Genomic DNA, 6,754 nt, shown 5'->3' on the forward strand with positions numbered 1-6,754 from the left:
TCAGAATTCTTCTACAAAAGTCAAATTTATGATCAACTTCAGTCAAATTCAGAACTAACATGTTTATCCGAGAAGATTTCAAAAGAAGTCTTCTCTAAGAATTTCAAATTTTATTGTTAATAAAGGAAAGTTAGAAGACTTCTAGGAAGTTTTCTATTAAAAATATACAAAAGGTCAATTGCAAAATTAACCTATGCATTGACCAACAAAATTTTTAGAAGGCTCTCTAAAATTCTTCTCGATGAAGAAGACCTCGTCGAACAGATCTGAAAAAAAAATGTGGTTCGTAATTTCATACCTTGAACTCATGTGATGACTTGCGTGCCTTCTTAAATCATCCAGAACTTCATCATAGCAGCTACCTACTCGTTAATCACCAAGAATCGTGAGCTTATGAACGTTACATATTTTGTATTCAAAATCTTCAGCTTTTTATTGGATTTTGAGAGAAAGTATAAGATATGTTGTTTGTGTGGATAGGAAACAAGAAAGGATGAAAAAAAAAATTCAAAACTTTAGGGCATTAACACTTTCAATGTTTTAGTTTATGGTGTTTAGGTATTGATGTCAATGGCAAAGTTGTAAATATTTGGTGAAGATGAGGATGGTAAGGTAAAAACATCAAATTTTCGAAAAATAAAAATAACGGCATTTTCGTGAATAACTAAAAAATTTTAGGGTGAATATGACAAAACAAAGTTTCAAAAAACATAGGTTATTTTGTGTTTGACTTGAAATTTTGAGTCACTTTTGAAAGAAGCCCTGAAATCAATTAGCATATAAACTTTATAAAATTTTATATGAATTAATCTTCTTTGTTGTACTAATTTTTATTTTTTGGCCAATATATAGTGATTTTGTGAATATTTTACATGGTCATTTTATTATTTAATATAAATAACTGATAAAAATATTATAAACAGTATTTTATTAAAAAACGAAAAATATCTACACTTTAAAAATTTTGAAAAACTAAATAACAAATTTAGTAAAAACACAGGGAAAACGACCAATTTCCACGCATGAACTTAACGTCTTTATTGTATTCATACACCAACTATTGGATCAAGCCAAAAACATCATGAATTAATTTTTATTTTGAAATTCCCCACATGAACTTTTCCCAATGGTCATTACTACATAACCTGAATCAATTTCGGTTTAGTTGCTGATGTGGTGCTTACGTGAACGCTATGTAGGAAATTGGTTTGATTCGGTTTGACATCTGTCCAAATTTTTCTTTTAAATCGAATAGTACAAAACAACATTGGTTTGGTATTTTAACAAAATTCTTTGTCAAAGAAGATCGAACCCTAGACTTGGAGTTCTTCAATGAAGTGCTCAACCACTAGACTAATTAAAATTTCAACGATTATATTCCATTACAATAATACTTGAACACAATATTCTAATAAGAACAAACATGTGTGAAAGCACTTAGAGATGGTGGTGGCGTCACAGAGAAGATTGTCGCAGAGGGAATAAGTCATGCATGCCACCACCGTCTCCCTCTTTACTTTAGCCATTTTTTCTTCTTCAATTCTTCAATGAATCGCGACGTAGACCACCCAGTAAAGAACCCCCGCCCCCCAGATTTTACGTTCAACTCATTTTCTTCCGTGATACAGTCACACTCAAGTCTCAATCGAAGAAAGACGGGAAGCAAATAATTAGTTGGTGATTTTTGACGAATTTGTTACTGGACAAGAGATTCATTGGAGACAATCTTAGATCGAAGGAGATGAAGTAGATAGATTAGATTTTTTTTTTAATCTATTTACTCTCATAGACGTGAATTTGCTTGACAAAATATTTAGTTCAAGTATTATTGTAATGGAACATAATCGTTGAAAGTATAATTAGTCTAGTGGTTGAGCACTCTGTGAAGAACTCTAAGTTTACGGTTCGACCCTCTTTGACAACAATTTTTTTAAAATATCAAAACGACGTCGTTTTGTACTATTCGATTTTAAAAAAATTGGACACATGTCAAACCGAATCAACCCAATTTCCTATATGGCGTCCATGTAAGCACCACATCAGCAACTAAACCGAAATTGATTCCGATTATGTAGTAATTGACCAGAAAAAGTTCATGTGGGAAATTCAAAATAAAAATTAGTTCATGATGTTTTGGCTTGATCCAATAGTTCGTGTATGAAAACAATGGAACGTCAAGTTCATGGGTGAAATTGACCGTTTTCCCTAAAAACAGCTATTATAAAATTCACATGGAATGTAATAATTATACTATATATACATATATATATATATATAGTATATATATATATAATATATATGAAATATATATATGTATATAAAATGGATCTGATTCAACATCTGTTTTTTTAACATTAATATTTAAGACTTACCCATTGGTCGAGTTTGTTTGATTAATGGTTCATTAATACTTTTACATCAAGAGGTCTGGATTTCGAGTCCGAATGAAAACAAAAAATTGCGAATTAAAGGAGAGAAGACTTACAAGAGATTATGCAGTATGACGCAAGGAGTACCGTTAGACATAGATCCGATAGAGTGGTTCAGGTAAAGTGATGCAGTCAGTGACGGTAGAATTGTCGGCTATAAAATCGTTTGTAACATTTTCATAATTCGTAATAACATAATTATCCAGAGTTAAAAAAAAATATTTAAGACTTTTTATTTTTGTGGATATTATATATTAATATTAATTTACTTTGTAGATTTAATAAACATCAGTTTGTCCGAATCGGAATCGAAATGGATATAATTTACTTGGTTGACAAAAAAAAATGGATATTCACTTTTTTCGTGCAACCGAAATGGATATTTACTTGAATCAAATTTTACTTATATTTTAGGCCGACGGAGAAAACCTTGAACAAAACACCAAAGTGTTCAAACAATAAAAAGGAATCTCCGTCCTAAAATTCCAGAATCGATTAGGTTTTTTTCCGACAAGAAACGCTGAGAGATGCAATCGCTGGCGCTAAATCCGGCATCCATTCCCAGGTCGGCGCCACGAACCCTACCCCTAGAGCCTTCCTTCTCTCGTTTTCTTTCTTCTGCTCAGGTGATTTTTGAACTTTCGGTATGCCTTTTTTGTTCGTATCCAATTCGGACGAATCTCTGACCTAATTTCATGGCAGAGTTTGAACTCCCAACGCGCTTTTGCTCTCGTAGCTAGGCCTCGTAATCGATTTCCAGGATTATCTCAATCTCTCTCTAGTCGACGACGATCCCAAGGTCAGATTACTTCTCTTTCTCCTGTTAGAAAGACTACTCGATTTCTTGATTTTCATGTAGCTTAGTACTCGAACTCTGGATTTTTACAGTTGTAAAGGCAGTGGCAACCCCAGACCCAATCTTGGAAGTACCCTTGACGGAGGAAAACGTTGAAAGCGTTTTGGACGAAATCAGACCATACCTTATGTCTGATGGTGGGAATGTGGCATTGCATGAGATCGATGGCAATATTGTTCGAGTGAAACTGCAGGGAGCGTGTGGTTCATGCCCAAGTTCTGTTACGACGATGAAGATGGGTATCGAGCGTCGCCTCATGGAAAAGATCCCTGAAATAGTGGCTGTTGAATCAGTTGCAGATGAAGAGACTGGCCCTTGAACTCAATGACGAAAACATTGAAAAGGTATTATACTCTTCTTCTTGGTTAGTTTAAGTTATATGTATATGTACTTATGTGCTAAACGTGAAACCGGAACTAGAGGCAAAGCAAACGGGATTTCTTTGTTTTTCGAATCATGAACAAGTAGAGATCTTTATGTGTCTTGCTCTTGAGTTCACTGTGTGATGTTTAAGCATTTTGTGTTTTGCTTAGGTGCTTGAAGAAATCAGGCCTTACTTGATCGGAACAGCAGATGGATCCCTCGAACTGGTGGAGATTGAAGAACCGATCGTGAAGATAAGAATCACAGGACCTGCTGCTGGGGTCATGACCGTACGAGTGGCAGTAACTCAGAAACTCAGAGAGAAAATTCCTTCTATTGCAGCTGTTCAACTTATATGAACTCGTCTCTTTTTTTGTATAGTTACTATGTACATATACTGTGTTTGACATTTGTTATTTGTGCCCAAATAATTAATTTTGTGTTATTTTAACTTTGAGTGTGGATATGGCTGGGGTTCGAAAATCTTGCTCTCCACATGTTCATAACAAAACACTTGCGTTATTCATAAATGGGGCCAATTGTATGAATACCACTCAAAATTCAACAAAAGTATACTATATCCTATTTAATCTAGGGCAAATCTACTAAATAATGTAGTTTTTTTTTTTTGGTTTTCTTCAGCAAATAGCCCACAAGAATAAAAGTCTCACTACTAATTTCATCCTCCAATATATTAAATAAAAAATCATTTAAGTGATTTCTTCTGACATGTTGTTCATACGAGAGATTTCTAATTAATCATTATAATTTGATTGGTTTGTTCATACGAGAGATTTCTAATTAATCATTATAATTTGATTGGTTGATAGTTTTTAATTTTTAGTTATTTAATTAAGATTTTTAAAAGGAAACTAACTCTAGAATTATCTAATCTAATATATGTTTCCAAACATACAATAAACATCTATATCCCCCTATACATCAAAAGAGAAGTCACTTTAGTGATTTTTGCTTAGGTGTCACTCATAGAGAGCTTCTAGGATTAATTTTTATAATTCTATTGGTTCATTTTTTCTAATTTCTTTTTGATTTATTTTAACCGGCTGGTAAGAGTTATTAACCTAGAACCAATTAATCTATGCTTCCAAACACTCTCATCCGAGTTCTTTTATATATGTTAAGAAATCTCATAAATCGAGAATACAATTTATCATCCGAGTTTATTATACAAAAAATTAACCTAGGTGTCTTTTTCTTTTCATATTTTCATAAAATGTGATTTCTTATCCTGGTAAGAATAGCACACACATAGATTTTATATTATTTTATAATTTATATTATACTAAAATATGTTAAAATTACTAATAAATCAAAACGTTCACTAAGTACTAAATAAATGCTATTTCAGAGATCTAAGTATTACTAAATAATATATGTTTAGCCACCAACAATATTATTTAAAAATTTAGGTGAAATTTAAAATATTTGAAAATTTTAAAATGATTTAAATTTACGATTAATTTATTTTTATATTTAAAACTAAAATGAAACATCATTTAAAAAAACTATATAAACAACTTTAATAATTTATATTATAAATAAAATATAGATATATAATACATATTTATTTATTTTATTTTAAAATATTTATTAATTCAAAATAATAATAAGTTATTATTTATGTTATTAAAAATAAATTAAACATTAAATTTTGTTGGCTTTGAAAAAGTGTTCACAAAAAATATATAAATTTATTATTGTGTTGGAATATTAAAAAAAGTCATATATCTGAAATATTTTAGAAAATAATTTTATACATATATTATTACATTAATTATAACTTGCGCAAGAATGTTAATAAATATGTGTATTAATGAGTTTCCTTATTGCAAATATGTTAAATCATTCACTCTTGATGTCGACCATTTATTACATTGCTTAATGACATTTAACGATTTGTATCTAATTAGGAAACTTATTTTTATTAACTTACCTTATTAATATTGATTACTTGTGCAAGTTAAAATCATATCATATACATATCTTTTATGACAATACAAATTTAATATCTTTCGACACATGCCCATATTGGAACGACGCCATTTATGCTTCATAGTAAAACCCTAGACTCGAGTAGCTTTGTGTGACTTGACTATATATACAACGGCCAGACTTGGCTTCGAAACAAAATAACATGCGTCGTCAGCTCTATTCTCTGAAGTTAATTGCTTTATGATCTTCTTCTGTTTTGTTGTTCTGTTGCTATGTTATCTTTTGTTGTTCTTGATGGTGGTAGTGGTGGAATGTGATGATACGTAATTGTCGCACCAGTCTTATTTGCATTCATTACGATGGATGTAACATGGTGATTGACTTTTCATTATCTGATTTCATAAAATGGTTTTCTTGATCCAATAGTTTCAATATTTCAATATTTTATTTTGGTTTATTTGATCGTTTAGAAGAAGAGGAATGAGGATAATTTATCCAATGTCTATTAAGTCTGAACAATAGTGTTGAACCAATGACATGCACTACCATCTGACCTCTTCGTTAATTTAGTAAAATCTTTTTTATTTTTTCTTTCGTTTTCATTAATTAATGTTTGGTTGAATGAATGAATGCCTAGATGTATCTGATGTCCAAAGTTATAAAAGTAGTTGGACATTTCGTAATTCAAGGCGTAGATTGAATATTAAAATAGGTTTTGCGAAACTGATTGCTTTCTCTTGATAAGCTCTCTGTTACTGTACCCCTGTTTATATCTTTCCACTTATGTATTCTTTGTTTTGTTTTTACTATGTTTTGGTTAAACATGTTGGTGTGCCTTCAAGGAACTATGTATTTCCTAATAACTCTGGTTAGCTAGAATCCGGAAAGTCCCAAAATAATAACAAGAGACCGAGGTATTACAATAGATTCCTGAAAATAAGATTTGTCCGTCGACGGAAATCAATATACAGTTCAAAGTACGGTTACACTGTTTCAAAAAGATGAAAAGAAATACATTGATGAATGAGCAATCTTGAAGAAGACACTTTGTTTTCACACAAAGAATCTCTGGTGTCAACGAGGTACTTATTAACCAAACCCACTTTGTTTGTTTCATTTTTTACAGAGCTTGATCTCTGGTTTCCATTAGGTC

The 6,754-nt window shown here is 31.2% G+C and overlaps 2 non-coding genes and 2 pseudogenes across 2 annotated transcripts; 3 read left to right on the plus strand and 1 right to left on the minus strand.

The window, feature by feature from the left end:
• LOC130509918 (mitogen-activated protein kinase kinase kinase 1-like) overlaps window positions 1-1,526 on the minus strand; it is a 3,899-nt pseudogene extending 2,373 nt beyond the window's left edge.
• Window positions 1,527-2,827: 1,301 nt separating this feature from the next.
• On the plus strand, window positions 2,828-4,099 carry LOC108832596 (nifU-like protein 2, chloroplastic; annotated as a pseudogene).
• A 1,811-nt stretch (window positions 4,100-5,910) lies between these two features.
• Window positions 5,911-6,000, plus strand: LOC130510307 (small nucleolar RNA U31b). The gene has a single exon (XR_008943984.1). It is a non-coding gene; the product is annotated as a small nucleolar RNA U31b (small nucleolar RNA).
• A 74-nt stretch (window positions 6,001-6,074) lies between these two features.
• Window positions 6,075-6,160, plus strand: LOC130510262 (small nucleolar RNA Z195/SNORD33/SNORD32 family). The gene has a single exon (XR_008943940.1). It is a non-coding gene; the product is annotated as a small nucleolar RNA Z195/SNORD33/SNORD32 family (small nucleolar RNA).
• The last annotated feature ends 594 nt before the right edge of the window (window positions 6,161-6,754 follow it).

The sequence above is a fragment of the Raphanus sativus genome, chromosome 3, assembly GCF_000801105.2.
Source record: "Raphanus sativus cultivar WK10039 chromosome 3, ASM80110v3, whole genome shotgun sequence".
NCBI lineage: Eukaryota > Viridiplantae > Streptophyta > Magnoliopsida > Brassicales > Brassicaceae > Raphanus > Raphanus sativus.